Source organism: Ailuropoda melanoleuca, chromosome 7 (assembly GCF_002007445.2).
Source record: "Ailuropoda melanoleuca isolate Jingjing chromosome 7, ASM200744v2, whole genome shotgun sequence".
Lineage (NCBI taxonomy): Eukaryota > Metazoa > Chordata > Mammalia > Carnivora > Ursidae > Ailuropoda > Ailuropoda melanoleuca.
In genome coordinates, this window is record NC_048224.1 from 89285693 (window position 1) to 89303740 (window position 18048).

General features: G+C 39.7%; 1 long non-coding RNA gene across 1 annotated transcript; it reads right to left on the reverse strand.

The window, feature by feature from the left end:
• Positions 1-12322: 12322 nt before the first annotated feature.
• On the reverse strand, positions 12323-14089 carry LOC105236097. Its single transcript, XR_854526.3, has 3 exons — positions 14034-14089; positions 13357-13461; positions 12323-12966 (listed from the first exon to the last, which is right to left on the reverse strand). It is a non-coding gene; the product is annotated as an uncharacterized LOC105236097 (long non-coding RNA).
• Positions 14090-18048: the final 3959 nt, after the last annotated feature.

Sequence of the window (18048 nt, forward strand, 5' to 3'; positions counted from 1 at the left end):
TCTTATCTTCTCACAGTATGTATTGCTTTTGAGAGAAAATTATGAATAATTGATAGTAATTATATTAATAAAAATCAACATATTTAGGGAAATATAAACCCTTAAATGCATAAAAAGAAATATATAGGGACTGGGGAATGAGGCCGAGGAAAAGGGAAAATAACCGAGGCCTAGGGCTATGTCTTCTAGGCCAGATGAGGGTGAAGAATTGGGTCTATAGTTAAAATAAAATGTTGGACTCTGCTTCTGGCTCCACCATCTTCCCACCCAGCCAGGGGCCTGGGCCAGTCTACCTAGGAACCCCTTCCTCTCCTACTCTAGCTTTATTAGCCCAGACTGGGACCTGGAGGAACACAAGCAGAGAATGGGACAGGACCTCAAGAGCCTTTCCTGACCCAGCTGGCACTGCCTCATGCCTATCACAAGTGGGTCCCAATTGTACCCAAGCCCAGAGCAAAGTGCATGCCATTCTGTCTGTCCAGTCCTGCTTCTCCTCCTTACATAGTCCCACCCCTATGGACACTCCCAGGAGTGCACCTAGTCAGGCTGGTGGCAGTCTGGGGATCACAAGGATGGTGGCCAAAGAGGATTGGGGGGGGGTGCTTGGGGAGTGGCGCTGTTTGCATTTAGTCTTCAGCGGGGGGGGNGGGGGGGTGCCCTGTAGCAAGTCCGAGAGGATATCATAGGGCCACTAACTTTGATGTGAAAATCATCAAATGATACCTCTCCTTTTTGTGTCACCAAGAAAGTGTGTCAATACCTTACATTTTAATTTCTTTGCCAGTAAGAGTTTATTTGACACCTACCTGTATCCTGTGCAAAGCGTTAACACTGGCTTGTTCAGGAATCATGTTAAACAGTTCTCGTTAGCTAAGTGTCTCTGGTCACAACGTGTGGAACTTTTAGAACTTTACAAACTGTTAGACTAAAGTTAAAGTAGTAATTCATTTAATGCCGTATTTATCATTTTAATGTTTTTGAATGTGTTAAAGGAAAATATTTTTAAAATGTATTACTTACAAAGTCATAGTATTCAGTTCATTCATTCATTCATTCATTCATTCAACCCATATGTGTTGAGCACTTACTATCCCTGAGGCTTGGTACCAGGGAGACACCTGTAACTTTTTAAGAGAGTCTGGTAAGTGCCATGATGTAGGGATTACCAGAGCACGTAGAAGTGATGCTTCAAAGGATCTTGGGTCATTAAGGGAGGCTTCCTGGTGGAAGTGACATCTACAGTGAGACTTAACTCTCATGAGTTAGCTAGACCATGTTGGGTAGGGAGGGGCTGGGAGGAAGGAAAGCAGTCCTAGGGGAAAAATGAATTCTTTATAAAAGCCAAGAGGCACAAGAGAGCTCTGCTGGTTCTTTCAAGTTCTGAAAAGAATGATGATATTATTGTTAACTACAGCATGAAGTAGTGAATATGAGATGAGACTGAGAAGCGAACAGATAATGGATTATGAAGGGCTTAGAACAGCAGCAAAGATTTTCTGTGTTCACATCTTTAACATAATAATAATAGCAAGCAGTGAGCACATCATTTGATTGATTAATTAATCCTTATAACTCCTAGAACGCTACTGGGTTTCGATTTTAACAACTATCTTCCATCTTGAATACCCTGATATTATGTCTTCAAAACTAGAGAGCACAGGTACCATTTTTAAATACCTACTTCTCTTTTCTAATTTTTTTTTTTTTAAATAGAAGCTGAAGGAGTCGAGAATCACAGGAATGATGATTGAAGGGGGAGGGAGCCATGTTGAACAGGCTTAGAAATCATCTGACTAACCAGTCTGGCATCTTGAAAGATCTAAAAATTAACAGTTTCCTCCAGGGTGGAGTAAGAAATACAAGCTGGGACAGGCTTTACCCTTTGGAGAGAGGGTGGAGGATGAGGTTGGAAACCTATTTCAAACATGAGATTCTTATAAGTTCGTTTTTTTTAAAGCACAGCTTTGAATAAAGAAATCAAAGTGAATAAACAATCTCAGGTTCAACTGGCCTATTATTAGAAGATGATATTCTTGCCTCAAAGTCTGAGAAACACCTTATCTATGACTAGACATCAGATGAATGTACCTTCAGAATGAACTTTCCTAAAGAGAAATTTCCTGCTGGAATCAGTCAGTGACTAGGCCACAGAATTAGTCATGTTGTTTAATTTGTTTAAGCATATCATTAACAAGAGTGAGCTTTCCAAAAGCTGGGGTTGAAGGTAAAGGGTCATTAGCATTCAACACATATACTCCAAAAAATGAAGTGGTGATTTATAAAATGAATATTCCAGTGTTTTCTTGTTGGTATTAAAGATAACCATAGGTTGGGCTTCTCAGTGAATAAGAGAAAAACAGACCAATTATCCTGCCCTCCCCTCATGGCCAGTCCCCCCCAAGGTTCTTCAGAGATAAAGTGTGGAAAGGGACAGTGAGCCTCCAAATTACTATGAAGCCTTATCCCAAACCATGACGCAGTCCTTTGCTGCGCTGAGGTGGGCTAAGGTAGGTCTAGAGTCAAAAGCCTTCTTTCCTTACTACTCTCATGGTTAGGAAAGGGTAGTCCATAGAAAATAGTCCCCATTTCCCAAGTTCTCCTTGACTCATAATCCAGCTCTGTCCCTCTCCCACCACAGAAGCTAATCTTGTCAAGCTCACCAGCATCCTCCATGTTGCCAAATCCAATTGGCCCTTTCCTGTCCTCACCTGACTTAGCTTTTCAACAATACTTGACCTTTCAACGCACTTGATTATTCCCCACTTTTTAAAATACTTCCTTCTCTTGACTTCTGTGTTTACAACGAATCGTGATACTATACTCATTTAGGTTTCTTCCCACCGACTGGGCACTCCTTCTCAATCTTCTTTGCTGGCTCCTCCTTTTTGGCTCAAACTCTGAATGTTGATGAGTCCCAAGACTCAGTTTTAGGCCCTTTCTCTTCTCTATCTACACCTTCTTCCCAGGTGCTCTTGTTGGGTCTCATGTCTTTGCATTTCAATTATATGTGGAAAACATCTATATTTATATTTCCAGCCCTGACTCTCCCCCAGGCTTCATTCTCATACACCCACTTGGACACTTGACATCTCCAATTAGATATCTAATATGCGTATTAAACATAACATATGCAAAACAGCTTTCACCTATAACCTGCTTCTCTTTTAGTTCCCCCATTCCGATTGAAAAAATATCAATATTCACATAAAAGCTCAAGGGAAAGACCTGAAATGAGTCCTCCCCCCCCCAACTCCTATATCCAATCTATGAGCAAGTTCTGTCAACTTTTCCTCCAAAATTAATCCATTCTAGCTCTCCCTACTTTCCCTTGTGTGAGCCGCCATGATGATCTTACTTGTTATCGCACTGGTCTCCTAACTGGTCTCCCTGCTCCCACTATTGCCCCTCCTGTACAATCCATGTTCTAAGTAGCAGACAGACAGAATGGTTTTGTTAAAGCTTAAATCAGGGGTGCCTGGGTGGCAAAGTCAGTTAAGCCTCTAACTCTTGATTTTGGCTCAGGTTGTGAACCCAGGGTCATGAAATTGAACCCCATGTCGGGTTCCATGCTTCGTGTGGATTCTGCTGGAGATTCTCTCTCTCCCTCTGCCCCTGCTCCCCGCCCTCCTGTCTAAAAATAAATAAATAAATAAATTTTTAAATGCATAGATCAAATCATGTCAGGTATCTGCTTAGTATTTACTAATGGTCATGAACACTACTCTGAAAATATTTGAAATTCTAAAATTCTCAAGGTCCTTTTACTGTCTCCTGCCTACATCTCTAATCTCATGTCATACCAACTCTCTGTTAATTCTCTGCATTCCAGCTCCACCGTCCTTTTTGTTCCCCAAACATGTCATGTACCTTTTTGTCATTTTTTTTACTGAAGTATAATTGACAGACAAATCCTTTTAGTTTCAGGTTTACATCATAGAGATTTTTTTTTTTGAAGATTTTATTCATTTGACAGAGAGAGAGACAGCGAGAGAGGGAACACAAGCAGGGGGAGTGGGAGAGGAAGAAGCAGGCTTCCCGCTGAGCAGGGAGCCTGATGCAAGGCTGGATGCCAGGACCCTGGGATCATGACCTGAGCTGAAGGCAGACGCTTAACGACTGAGCCACCCAGGTGCCCCGTATATCATAGGGATTTGATCTTTTTATACATTATGAAAGTCCCCACAATAAGTCTAGTTGCCATCTGTCACCACACAAAGTTATTACCATATGATTGACTATATTCCCTCTGCTGTACATTACATCCCCATGACTCATTTACTTTGTAAGTGGAAGTTTATACCTCTCAATCCCCTTCACCTGTTTCACCCATCCCCCCAATGTCTGTCATATCTGGTAACTGACAATTTGTCTCCTATATCTATGAGTCTGCTTGTGTTTTGTTTGTTCATTTGTTTTGTCTTTTAAATTTCACATATAAGTGAAATCATATGGTTTTTGTCTTTCTCTGTCTGACTTATTTCACTTAATTCATATTGTTGCAAATGGCAAGATTTCATTCTTTTTTATGGCTGAGTCATATTCCATCATATATATCTCACATCTTCTTTATCCATTCACCTATCAATGGACAGTTAGGATGTTTCCACATTTTGGCTATTGTAAATAATGCTTCAATGAGCATAAGGGTATATATATCTCTTTGAGTTGATGTTTTTGTTTTCTTTGGATAAATACCCGGATGTGGAATTACTGGATCATCTGGTAGTTCTATTTTTAATTTTTATTTATTTTTTTTCTATTTTTAATTTTTTGAGGAAGCTCCATACCCATAGTGGCCGCACCAATTTACATTCCCACCAAGAGTGCATAAGGGTTTCCTTTTCCTCACATCTGTGTTATTTTTTTGCCTTTTTGATAATAGCCAATCTGACGGATATGAGGTGGCTATATCGATGTGGTTTTGATTAGTATTTCCCTGATAATTAGTGATGTGGAGGATCTTTTCACGTGCCTGATGGCCATTTCTATGTCTTCTTTGGGAAGAATGTCTATTCAAGGCCTCCGCCCATTGTTAATAGGGTTGCTCTTTTAAATATTAAGTTGCATAACTTCTTTATATATTTTGGATACTAACCCCCTATTGGATGTATTGGAGACTGCACAAGCTGTTCCTTTTGTGATGCTCCTTCCCAATTTTCACATGGTTGGTTTCTTTTCATTGAGTGTCATCTCCCCCGAGGGGCTATCCCTACCACTCAAACTAAAGTAGTTTCTCAGTCTCTCTCAATCATTCCCCCTGTTTTATAGTCTTCATAGCACTGATCACTGCCAAATATGTTATTTGTTCATTTGTTTACTAACTTTTGTTTACTAACTGCTTCCTTTTCAGACTGTAAGCATCATATAAGCCCATACCTGGTCTTGCTCACTGCTTTATTTAGAGTGGAATGCTCCAACGACTCTGTGCTTTGATACAACGTGCAAAGTGTATGTGGGCCTAGGGATTTACCCCCACCACACACGGGGGAAAAGGAGAGCAAGGGCCAACATTCCTCTGATTTTTGTTAAGTCAGAGGGGAGGAGATCAGTACAACAGAGGAAGAAAGCTTTTTATAACCTCAAGAAGCTGCCGCCCATGAGTTATCCACCCAGGAGCCATGAAATGGGGGGACTCCGCTTCTCGAGGTCCCCACATGATCTTACCATAACTCTCTAGCCACAGCGCTCAGAGGGCACCTTGCATCCTTGGACACACCTGAGCTCCCTCTTCAGCAGGGATTCCAGTTTCCTCTCTGAGATCTTCCCTCTGCCTCTGAATCATGTTGAGTCCGGTCACCCGCCCTCACTGCAGAGCAGTTGAATGCCCTTGCTTCTGCCAGGTCTCATCCTGAAAAGCGGTTAGAGCCAGCTATGCACTCTTCCCCCTTTCACATGGGGACAGCCTGACCACTAAGATCTCGAGCCATCACCCCTCTGGATCTTTGTCTCCTTCAGCTCCTGTGGTCATGTCTAAAGCTAAGACTGTTTCCTGGGCAACCGCTCTCTGTGCGTTTGTAACACCGGGGCCACTCTGCCAAAGACAGCCCGCTGTTTCTTTAGCGGCCTGGCTCCCCATAGCCAAGACTTTCAAATACAGGGAGTTCTTTTAGTAATACTGTCGATGGTTCGTTTTTTCATGGTCTAATTTAGTCTTGCCTCTGCCCAAGAAGAAACTACTTTTGCTATGTGGCAAGTCTGCCTATTCTTTTGTATCTGATCACTGATGAGCTTTGCATCACCCAGGACCCTGAAATCCAAACCACAATCTAGCTTATCTAACATCCACAGAGGACTTCATGAGTCCTAATGTCAAATCACACGGAGAAGACTGGCCTTGTTGCTTACTTCTCTGCCAGCCTCCCCACATAATTATAGAGAGCAGAGGTCTATAACTAGAACCACCCCAAGAGCTTATAGGTGCAGAGAGACCAATGATAAGCCCCAGGTATTCCCACAGTTGAACACTACCCTGGTTCCTTCCTTGATCCTGGATTGGCTCTAAAACGTTGGCAAAGATAGGAAGTATTATAGAAGTATTTATAACAAGGAGCATGACCCAGAGCAACCAATCCAGAAGCACTTGGAATTAACAATTACAAGGTCAAAATTCTCACACACTAAGACTCTGTTTATCTGAGGGTGACCGACAGTGAGCATACGGAATTTTACTACTATTACAGATGACGGGCAATAGGTAACAGGCAAGCAAGACAGACAAAATTAGAAAAAGGAAAAACTGTCTAGAAGACAGAACTTTAATTTAATTTTGTCCGTGGAAATACATAACATCCTCAAAAGAGAAGGATTCTAGACATACATATAAATTCCAGTGACGTTCCTCTGCTCCTTCGGTGACACACGAATGCCTACTGAAACAAGTTCAAGCTCTTTCATGTGGGTTCCAAGACCTTCGGGAACTAAGCTTCACTCATGCTCCCTTTTCAGATTATTATTTGCTCACTAGCATTCCCAGACTCCGGAATTTCCTAAAGGAGAGAAAATTTTAGTCGAGAGACCAAGAGGCGGATGTTAAAGTGAAGAGCAACCATTCACAGCTGTCCCAATCTTGTGAATAACCTTTCCACCGTGTGATAATTCTGCATATTGTATACCTTCCTTCCCTAAGTCCATAAAGCTCCATTTCCCAGCGTTTCTGGTCTCTAGGCTTCAGACTGGGACTGAGGATACACCAGTAAGGCATATCCACGGGAGACTTTGATCCAGGCTCGTGCCAAGGGGTGGGTCCAGCCATTGGCAGTGTGGTCCGTGTTAGCAGCTTGTGTGGTGGCTTTTAACTGAATTCCTGATCCTGAGAAAAGCAGCAGGTCACTTGGGAGGCCAGTTCTGCGATGGGGCTCTGGGAGTTCTACCTAGAGCTCATCACTTTAGCCTTTAAGACAAGCTATCTGTATAACTTCATAAATCCCTTTACACTTAGACTAGCTAGAGTGGATATTTTTGTTTGCAACCAAGGACCTGTCCAAGAGAGTTGATTATTATTTTAGTTTGACAAATAAAAGCATTTTAAGAACAAACCCATTTCCCCTCCATTCAGATGGCATCTATAGATTCATGCCTCCTTACGACTTTTCTTCTCTGGGGATAAAAAGGCCAAATGACAATTATTATTCAGAAATATGTAAGTGGGAGGATGCAGTGAAGTGAGACGTGGCCCAGGGAGAGTTAATGAACGTGGCTCCAGAGAACAATATTAGGTTCCTCTAGACAGGCTCAATAAAGGCAAATAGCACAGCCATCTTACTTCTTCTATCTTTCCCTTACTGCTGTCCTCCGAACAATACTCAGCCTGACTTCTGCAGTTGATCTCCCAAAGGAAAGATCTCCACAATGAAGACAATTTGTCACCACCAAGTGTCTACATAATCTGTTCAACTGCTACCGGAGCTTATCATTACACAATTCTGAATTCATTAGCCTTGATGGTTTGGAAATTTATCTCCCATTAATGTCTTTTCCTCTAAGATCCTTGTCTTAGGTAGAACAAGAAAAAAGAAGAAAGAACCAGAGAGATCATAAGGAGAAGATAGAACTAGGGAGGTAAGGAAAGAAAAGCACCAAGAAAGAGAAGGAAAGAACATATTTCAAGTCTAGGGAATATCCCAGACCAAATTCTCCTTTCTCTTTGCAGCACTAACTTATATTTTCATGTTTGCCTCCAGCTTCTGGGGGATTGGACCCTCTGTTCACTACCCGGGAAGGGAAACTAGCAAAAATACTGCTCATGGGGTACTATGTTGAAATACTTAATTCTAATAGCCATCATTTAGGTGGTAGACTGATTTCACAGATTCCACCTGAATAAAGCTAGTGGATGGGCCGTTTCCTTGAGACTGCCTTCCCTGGCCCCTGAACTCAGGTTGATCCTCTTTACAAGCTCACATGGCACCTTATATGTCTTCATTTTAGTACTGATCATTACTTTAAATAAATAACTAATTGTGCAGGAAGACATTCTCTACTATCACCATCACTTCATTACAGAAAGGTCTTTTTATATAAAAATATTTAGAAAGAGACAACCTTATTTTGAGAATAGAAAAATGTTTTCAAATGTAGAAAAAAATCATACCTTAATCTAAAATATACACTGTATTTAATTGTTTTTTGATACAAGTTTTTGACTTTGGCATTTTATTGGGCACTGCAATAAGGAAGAAGAGTTCAATGTTCTCCTTGTTTTAGTAGTGTGGTTTTTAAAAGTGTTTACCAAAGGATTTCGATCAAATGAATGCCATAGTCTCACATGATCCAAAAATACTCCGGGTGAACTGAGAAAGGCTATGGAACAATCGTCCCCACAATTTGACTGCTGTGCCTGACTTGTCCTCAGAGCATCAAGCCAGGTGTCTGGCTGGCCAGGGCGGCAAGAAAAATGGTACAGAAGACTCTCTGCCTGGGACTGCCCAGCTTAAGCTTCCCATGGCCCCAAACAGTCAAAAATCCAGTTCAGAGGGATGCCGTGGGCCAGAAGACAAGGGCATGAGTTGGCAGTAGTATGGGACAAGCGTTTGAAGACCACCTTGTTCAGTCCCCTAACTAATCTCCACACGTGCTCCTTTCACTCCATTCTCCCTGGGTGTTGAGTTAGGGGCTTGTGTTTTATTCATATCTAGTTTAGAAGTTTTAAACATGTTCAGTGATTTTTCATCTTCGTCAGCCATTGTGCAGAACTATGATATTTTCCAATATAATTTCAAAGTTTAACAGAGGTATTTATAATTTACTTCGGCAGATGCTCTGTAAAGATCATAAGGCTGTTCTTAGTTTGTGCATGAATTTATAAATGGCTTTACCATTTGTTGGAAGAAACATAAAAACAATCTCTCTTAATTCCATATTACTATGCTTTCCATTCTAAGCTTGACTTCTATAAGACTCAATTGACTTCTATACATCAATTCAATAAAATTAATTCAAATAGTAAGCACGGTTTACAAATCCGATGCTACTAGAACATAACTAGCTCTAATCTTAAGATTTATCAGAATGATTTTAAAGGCCTTCTTCAATAAATATAACAACTTTGTAACTGGCAATTGCACACTAATATAAAGATCCAAAAGATAATGACTGAATTGGGTGTTACGTCTTCACAATCAAGTTTCCTCAGAGAAATATTCAAAAAATCATCCCAAAATAGATGCTCTTAAAAACCATTTGATAAAATTCAATACCCACTCCCAACAACACTCTGTATAAACTAAGAAAAGAGGGAAACTCTCCAACTTGTAAAAGGGTATCAATCAGAAATAAAGGCAAACATCACACTTAACATTTATCCATTAAAACCAAGAGAGCAAGACAAAAATGTTCACAATTACTGCTACAATTTTTTTTTACAAAAATCAATGGTAATAATCGTTGTTCTCTTCAAAAATCCTATTCATAATGGTAGCAAAAGATATAAAATACCTAGGATAAATAGAAATGTATAAGATTTATATGAAGAAAACTATAAAATTTAGCTAGAGGGCATTTAAGAAGATATGACTACATCTTATTCCTGCATGGCAAGGCTCAAATATTATATATTTAAATGTTTATGTTATTATAAATTATTTATATAAATGTTACTTATTTAATGTTAATTCTCTGTAGGTTGATTTATAAAATCAACTCCTAAAACCATTTGGTCACAACCATCCACATAGACATTAACATGCAAAGATGTCCCTAATACATTTAGAAGCAACTTATGGGACAATATATACAGTATGATGCCACATTTAAAACAAGCAACAAAAAAACTGTGTGTGTCCATATATACATGCATACAAAAGAGCTTAGAAAGCTGCACAGTAAACTATTAGCAAGGTTTTATCAACTGAAGAAAAAAATTCTAAATATCAACATCAGTGCAACCAATTAATATAACCAATCTATTTATATATATATATAAAATCTATAAACTTATATATGTTATATCACATGTAATCAATCAATATAATCAATACCAATTTACCCAATAAATCATATACTAAAATTTTATATTTATCAAATATCCCTTTCATAATATACCAAAAAGTTGAAGCTCCTTTTAAGAATTTTTTGTTTTAAGGTTTTTTCTTTTGAATACTTTGAGGATTACTTAGCTAATTTATTTAATATATTTTAGGCAAACAAGTAGACTTTGAATCACTAATTGGAACAAGGACCAATACTCTCATAATAATGAAATCAATCAGAGCATTTCACACTTCTTTGTCATCTCCTTTGCCTTTTTTGTTTTGTTTTTTGACATGATGACCAAGAGGAAACAAAGACTGAGTATAAATGAGATCATTTTCTTTGATAAACTATAAACGAGCAATTAGAATGATACTTTATGATATATACCAAAATGAACTTGAATTGATTAGGGAGTTGAATGAAAATAATCAATTTAGCAATTGCTTCTGACTGAAGAACTAATTTTATAGCGAAAAGAGTGGTGCAGTGGCCCCATGTCCACGGAATTCACTGATCTTCCCAAGTCACCATTGTCTAGTGGCCTCTAGGGACGCTGACATGGTACAAGGTTGGAGTGCTGCCTTATAGGATGGAGTACATGCTTTGAACCCACGATCGAAGTGACCAATGATATATAATGGTGTTTCTCCCATAGCCAGAATGCCCAGTCCAGGAATCAAGGTGTGGGGATGGGGGTCTATACTCCCACCAGCACCTGTAGGAACCCACAAATGTTTGCTTCCCACCCCTGCAGCTTAAGGTTCTGCTGGTCTAAGGTCATCGTTCTCAAGGAAGCAATAGTTTCTTCAAAATATACAACAATTTTTTTTTTTAATTGAACTGGCAGTTGAGACTGGCACCTGACCATTGGGATTTCCACTGAATTAACCTGAAAGGAAGAAATGAACAACACAGGGCCTCGTCCAGCCTAACCCACTAAGAGAGCAGTAGGTATCTTTAAAAGTTCAGCAGTAATAGAAAATCAAATCCTAAGAGAGTTGATTTAAAATTTAAAGCAATTCAAAAGAAACCTATTGACCCAAAGAAACATCTCTCCAATTCAATCTGTGAATAGTGTTGCCAAAGAAAAAGAGAAGAAAATTATCACAGAGATCAATCATACTGAAAGAAATCACTGAAACTACTTGTCCTCAGTTATGAAAGAACAGGAAATCTCTCTTGAGTATCTGGAGAATTATTCCTGGATATCTACCTGTCAAGTTCTTGAACTGTACAGACATGTGATGTTTAACAGAAATAGAGAGGAGAGAGAGCTATCATTCAAAGATTCAAAGCAAAAGATGTTTAAACTTATATAATAAAACATAAGCAAGTCCTAAGAATAAAATTACCATAGATCTCTTAAAAACACTTGATTCTCATTACAAACCCATCATGATGCCATCATGCTATTTTTTTTTATATATTAGTTGATTTGTTTGGGCTTTTGGTTGTTGTTTGTTTTTCTTTAAGGCAGGAGAAATCTTTTGCAAATGTAGAGCCTGAAGGACTATTTTAACGCAATCTGCATCTACAAAATAAACTACAAAGGACTGGGCCTATAGGAAGGGACAATAAGCTTGGGTGATTTAGGTGACTCTTACAGCAACAGTAATTAAGTATCTTAAGTAAAGTATTATTGTTACAAAATCTAAGACACAAAAAGAGAACAATGAAAATTGTTTCTGAACCAAATTTAAAGTTTGAAAATACTACCAAAAGATAAACATAATCTTGATCTATACTAAAACTTCATACATAGGGAGCTCAATAAATGTTAAATTCCTTCTTTTCTTATACCAAAAGAATTTGGGAAAACACAGAGAAACAAAAGAGAGGTGAGGAGGGAAAACTTGATTTTTATTTAAAAAAAAGACAAAACATACTGGGAAATTCAGAAAGCAATTTTGTTGATAAACTGAAGCAAGAGTTGGTTTTTTGTATTACCAAAATTATTCAACCATGGGCATAACTCGGCCACATGAGAAAGAAACCAAATTTAATCATATAAAACAACGAAAGATCTACAATAACTATTGTGAAAAGTGATTGGAGACTATCATCTGCAATTTGTACACTAATTTTTAAATCTAGGTGAAAATTCCAGATATAAAGCTTCCATGATATAAAATAGAGAATTCTTCCATCATTTCGGGTCTCAAAAATCTTTCCCTCCCTACAAGTTTGAGACATAGTCGATTATATTGTTTTCCCTTTGTAACCTAAATTACATTGATTCTGGCTTCTTATAAAATTTTGCTTGGCTCTCCCAAAGTTTTGGAGGGTTCCCCAGAAGGTACTTCTAGGCAGGTGGGATCAGTCCAAGTTGTTGTCACCTTTGCTTATTGTCAAGCTCTGCTGATGACATTGCCCTTGCCCTTCCAAGGTGCAGATCTTCTCAAAGCTCCTGGTGTTAGGAGAAACTGGCATATTTGAGTGGATGGCAGCTCTCTTCCACCTGAGTGAGGTCTGATAAGGGATCCGACAGTACATTATCTGGGGGTAGAGGTATTACAGTTTAAGGTCGCTCTTTTGGTTTACAGACAGCTTTTTTCCTTCAGGGCACAAACTCTCTGTCCTGGTTGAGACCCATTCATGTTGTGGCCACTACTCTCTTTTGACTCTCAAACTCTCTACCTCATAGCACCTGACGTCTTTTATGGTGGGCTCTCTGCCCCAGGGTCCATGTGCTTCTAGTCACTTACTACCTCTCATCACAGCCCCTAACCTCATGACTCACTCACACGTCAATTCTCCACGTGTCGACACCTGTGTCTACAATTCAGCAAGATTTCCTTTCTCCCCAGGAATCTCCTGGCTTCCATACAAGCCAGTGATGCACGTAGAGGTGAGGAGGGATAGGAAGTACCACCGATCCCCACCTACCCAGTGAATTCAAACTTCAGCCGGGACCTAACGGACGTGCCCTGCGTATTCATGAGGGCCAAGTCAGGAACACAGCTACCACTCCAGGTCTTTCAACAGACAAACCTAGTACAACGATAAAATGCAGGTCAGAGTGTTATAAACGCAATGCTCAACAGAACCATTCTTAATAAATGAACTCTTTCACCAATGAACTCTTAAATGCCAATCCAGCAGAAGTTTCTAGCATTAACATACTTGATCTCTTTGCAATAGCAGCTGGCCATCTGCTCCCTCTGAAACTCCCCCCTTGCTTTGTTTCTCTGATACTTTTCTGTTCCCTTACCTGTCCAACCACTCTCAGGCTCTTCGCCACAGCTTCGACTTCCACCTAACTTACCGCTTGGTAACTCTTTGCTGAATAAATTAAATCAGCATTGATCACCAAAAAGATGTATAACATGATAGAAACAAACTTTTTTCTTAATTTTTTCAAATCTTTCACCCAAAAAATTTTAGGCTATCAATGCTTAAGTGCTTTGTGCCAGAGAGTTATTTATTTATTTATCTATTTAGTTAGTTAGTTAGTTAGTTAGTTAGTTATTTTACTTTGCTGAAGAGGAAACCCGAGTCTGGAAGGGAAGTCATGCACTTACATCTACCAAGTGAGTGCAAATCAAAGATCCAGCAGCACTTACACAAGCCTGATTCCTGGTTCTGAGCTCTGGTCCAAGACAATGGTCCCTCTTCAAAAAATAAGCAAATAAATGTTCCCAAGGAAGTGACAAAATGTCATCAGATATTTTTTTTTCTTGTCATTTCCTTCTTTCTGTTTTAATTTACTTATTTGTTTGTTGGGTGAGAAAGAAGTTAAGAAAGAGCCATCTACAACATGCATGGGTCTATCTTGCCCATTTCTTTTTCTCCTCCACCCCTAATAGTATTTTTAGTTTTGAACAGTAGCTTTCATTTAAATAGGTTTAATTTAGTGAGATTAGGATATAACACACTCATTTATCTGAACATGTTTAGCTTACTCAATAGTATACTTTGTTATTTTATAGCATAACATTGGATTTTTTCCCTATAAATACCTATCTTATTCTGTATTGGAAAACATGAATTCCCAATTTAATTGACTCTTCATACATTACTTGAATTATTTTAGTGCTAGATGGATGGGTTTTTAATAGTCTTTTGGACTACGAAAAAATAATAATAAAAATGAGGTGTGATGGCTCCAGAATTTGACAGTAGGCCTTCAAGGTCCACATGATCTGTGCCCACCCCCACTCCTTACCGCTCTGGCTTTGTCTCCTTGTGCTTTCCCCTCACTCATGCGGCTGACCGTTGCTATACCTTCAATGCGCAGGCATGTCCCACCTGAGGACCTTCACGAGGGCTGCTCCCTCTATCTGGAATGTTCTTTTCTCAAAAGCCCTTATGACTCACAACCTTGCCTCTTATAAACCTTTGCTCAAATGTCACTTTTCAAAGAAGCCTACTCTGACTGCCCTATTTAGAATTGCAACCTGCTCCTCCCTCCCCGGGCATGTGGGATCTCCCACATACCTTATTCTGCTTTGCTTTTTTCTGTAGCACTTATCTTCATACATTCCATGTAACATTTACATTCATGCTAATTTCATGGTTTTCACGGTCATTGTACAGGAATTTGGAGCTGAGCTCGAGGTTCGCTCCCACTCTAGAGAAAGGTGAGAAGGCATCACCACCTGCTTACTCTGCTCAGAAAGTGTCAGCCAAGGAGGAAGGAAGATGCGTTAAGCTCAGGATTCCAATCTTCCAAAGGGATGGATTTTCTGCATTTTCAGAGCAAGCATTTTGGCTATAACTTGCTCAGCATTATGACACCATGAAAGTCTCGCAACCGCCCAACAGAAAAGCCTGCTAAGTTACGAGGAACACCTTTAGCAACAAGCCTGACACTGCTAACTAACAGAAATTGTGAGCCCTTAAGAGCAGGAACTCCCTCTCTGGGGAACATCCGTTTGTATCCATTCGCAGGTGCTCTGGTCCTTTGGGAGGAAGGTGAGGGAAGTGGTGCCATTTGCTTTGGTCTCCTGTCCTTGCCAGACACACATGAAAGCAAATATTACTTCTGCCTACTCTCTGGAAGATTTATAATTAGAAATATTGGGAAAGAGGAAGAAGAGAAGCCCCCCAAACCCTGATTATTTTAGATGACACACAATTATTAAGACTAGATTGTATAACTAAATTTAGCACTACTTCGTGAAAAGTACACAGGAGACGGTATGTGATATTCAATAAATGGTACTGAAACATTTGAAAAAAGATCACATCATATCCCCACCTTACACCTTACGCCTGAATAAATTGCAATAAAGTCTAAAATAGAGAAAGAAAAAAGGAATATAAGGGCATATAAAGTAATATTCATTTATTTTTAGAGTGGAGTAAGCTATTCCTTGATGTCATGAAAGGTAGAAAAGTAGAGATTTGAGAGATTTTGTAGATTTTACTCTAACAAACATTAATGTATTTACAGAAAAAAAAAAGACATAAGCAGAGTTAAAAACAAAGCAAATCAAGAAAACTATTCAAAATAGGCTTCATTTCTCTCACATATAAAGATCTTGTACAAATCAGTAAGAAAAAAGAATGTTTAATAGAAATTAGATAGTCTCAGGAAATTAATGAGCAATTATACAAAAAAAGAATCCAAAAAGAAACCAGGGGCGCCTGGGTGGCACAGCGGTTAAGCGTCTGCCTTGGGCTCAGGGCGTGATCCCGGCGTTATGGGATCGAGCCCCACATCAGTCCTCCGCTATGAGCCTGCTTCTTCCTCTCCCACTCCCTCTGCTTGTGTTCCCTCTCTCGCTGGCTGTCTCTATCTCTGTCAAATAAATAAATAAAATCTTTAAAAAAAAAAAAAAAGAAAGAAAAAAAACCCCGAAAGAAACCAATTTCTAGCTTGACAAATGCCTAGTGCTGATGAATGTTGTAGGTAATTGATGTTCTTAAATGCTTTTGGTGGGAGTGTACATTGGCACACATTTTTAGAGACAGTGTGGCGATAAGAACCAAACTGTAAAATGGATATGCTCTGTGATATAGCAATTCTATTTCTAGCAAAGTATACTATGGGTATCTCATATAAATAATCAAATATGTTCTTATAAGTATTCTCACTGTTGCTTTATTTGAAAAGCTGAAACTTGGAACTACTTAAATATATCAACAGTGGACTAATTAAATAAACAATAGCATATATGGACACAATGACATATTATGCAAATGTGAAAAGGTATGAGGTAAGCATACATATCCTGATCTGGAAAAATATCCCTAAAATTTCACTGACTGGAAAAAACAAGTTATAGAACAGTGAGAATGGAGGGATTGCACTTGTGGGCAAAAAAAGGATATCTACAGATGTGGTAGGATAATCCTTTAAAGTATTTATGATTCATCTCCTGTCCCACCATCACCACCAGGGCCATTACCCTCCACCCATGACAGGCAGCACCGGGCAGCCTGGGCCTCAGGGGAGCAAGGCCACATGGAACAGAGAACAAAAGAATCAATTCTCAGCTTTTCAGTTTCAAAATAGACCTTCTGAAACTCTTGGCAGAGACAATAGCTTAAACAATAGCTTTGAAAAAATGAATGTTGATATAAGAGCCAGTTTTCCTGCTTGAGACTGAATAAAATATTCCAAGAGAGAAAGGAGAAGCAGAGAGGAGAGCTGGTGGGAACCATCCAGCGATGAGGGTCAGTCAGCATGTTGCCCACCTTGGGTTGAGCCCAGAGCATGGGGGGTCCAGTTTCCTGTCTAGGGCTCCCACAGAATTTTCTTTGCTGTCACAGCACAGGATAGAGGAGAGACAGGTATAAGGTGTGCCAGGCAGATGGGCCTGGGACCACTTCACTCACTGGCTGGACCCAGTGAGCAGCCTCTGGTTTCCCGTAAAGAATCAACAGCCAGGAGCACCTGGGTGGCTCAGTCGTTAAGCGTCTGCCTTCGGCCCAGGGCATGATCCCAGGGTCCTGGGATCAAGTCCCACATCAGGCTCCTCCACTGGGAGCCTGCTTCTTCCTCTCCCACTCCCCCTGCTTGTGTTCCTTCTCTCGCTGGCTGCCTCTCTCTCTGTCAAATAAATAAATAAATAAATAAATAAATAAATAAATAAATAAATAAAATCTTTAAAAAAAATTAAAAAAAAAAAAAAAGAATCAACAGCCAGTTGAGACATCTGGGCCAGCAAGAGACAACCCCATCAGCAGACGCAGCTTCAGCTACCTGGCTTGTGCCAGATGCCAGTATGGAAGACTAACAGGCAGCAGCAGCCCAGGGCCAGGAGTGGTGGTGGGCGCCATGATAGATGCCTGCGTGTTCAGAACTGACGGATGGCTGGCCATCTCCTCTGCAAAGCCTCTGTTCCATCCCCCTGGAATCTAGCACAACAATCCAGGGCAGACAGAAGGAGAGGAAGTTCCTCACTTGACTGAGAAAACCTTGAAATGCCTGCATTTCCCTTGCATTGACAGATATTTTCTGCCTCTTGACAGAACTGGGACTCAAAATAAAGATTAAGATGTTGTTTTTTGTTGTTGTTGTTGAAGATTTTTTTTAAGTTATACTTTTGCACTCCTAAATGTGGTGTCCTGAAAATAATCAAGCCTGCTATGTATAAATATCGGCTTGTTTATAAATTCAGGAAGGTATTT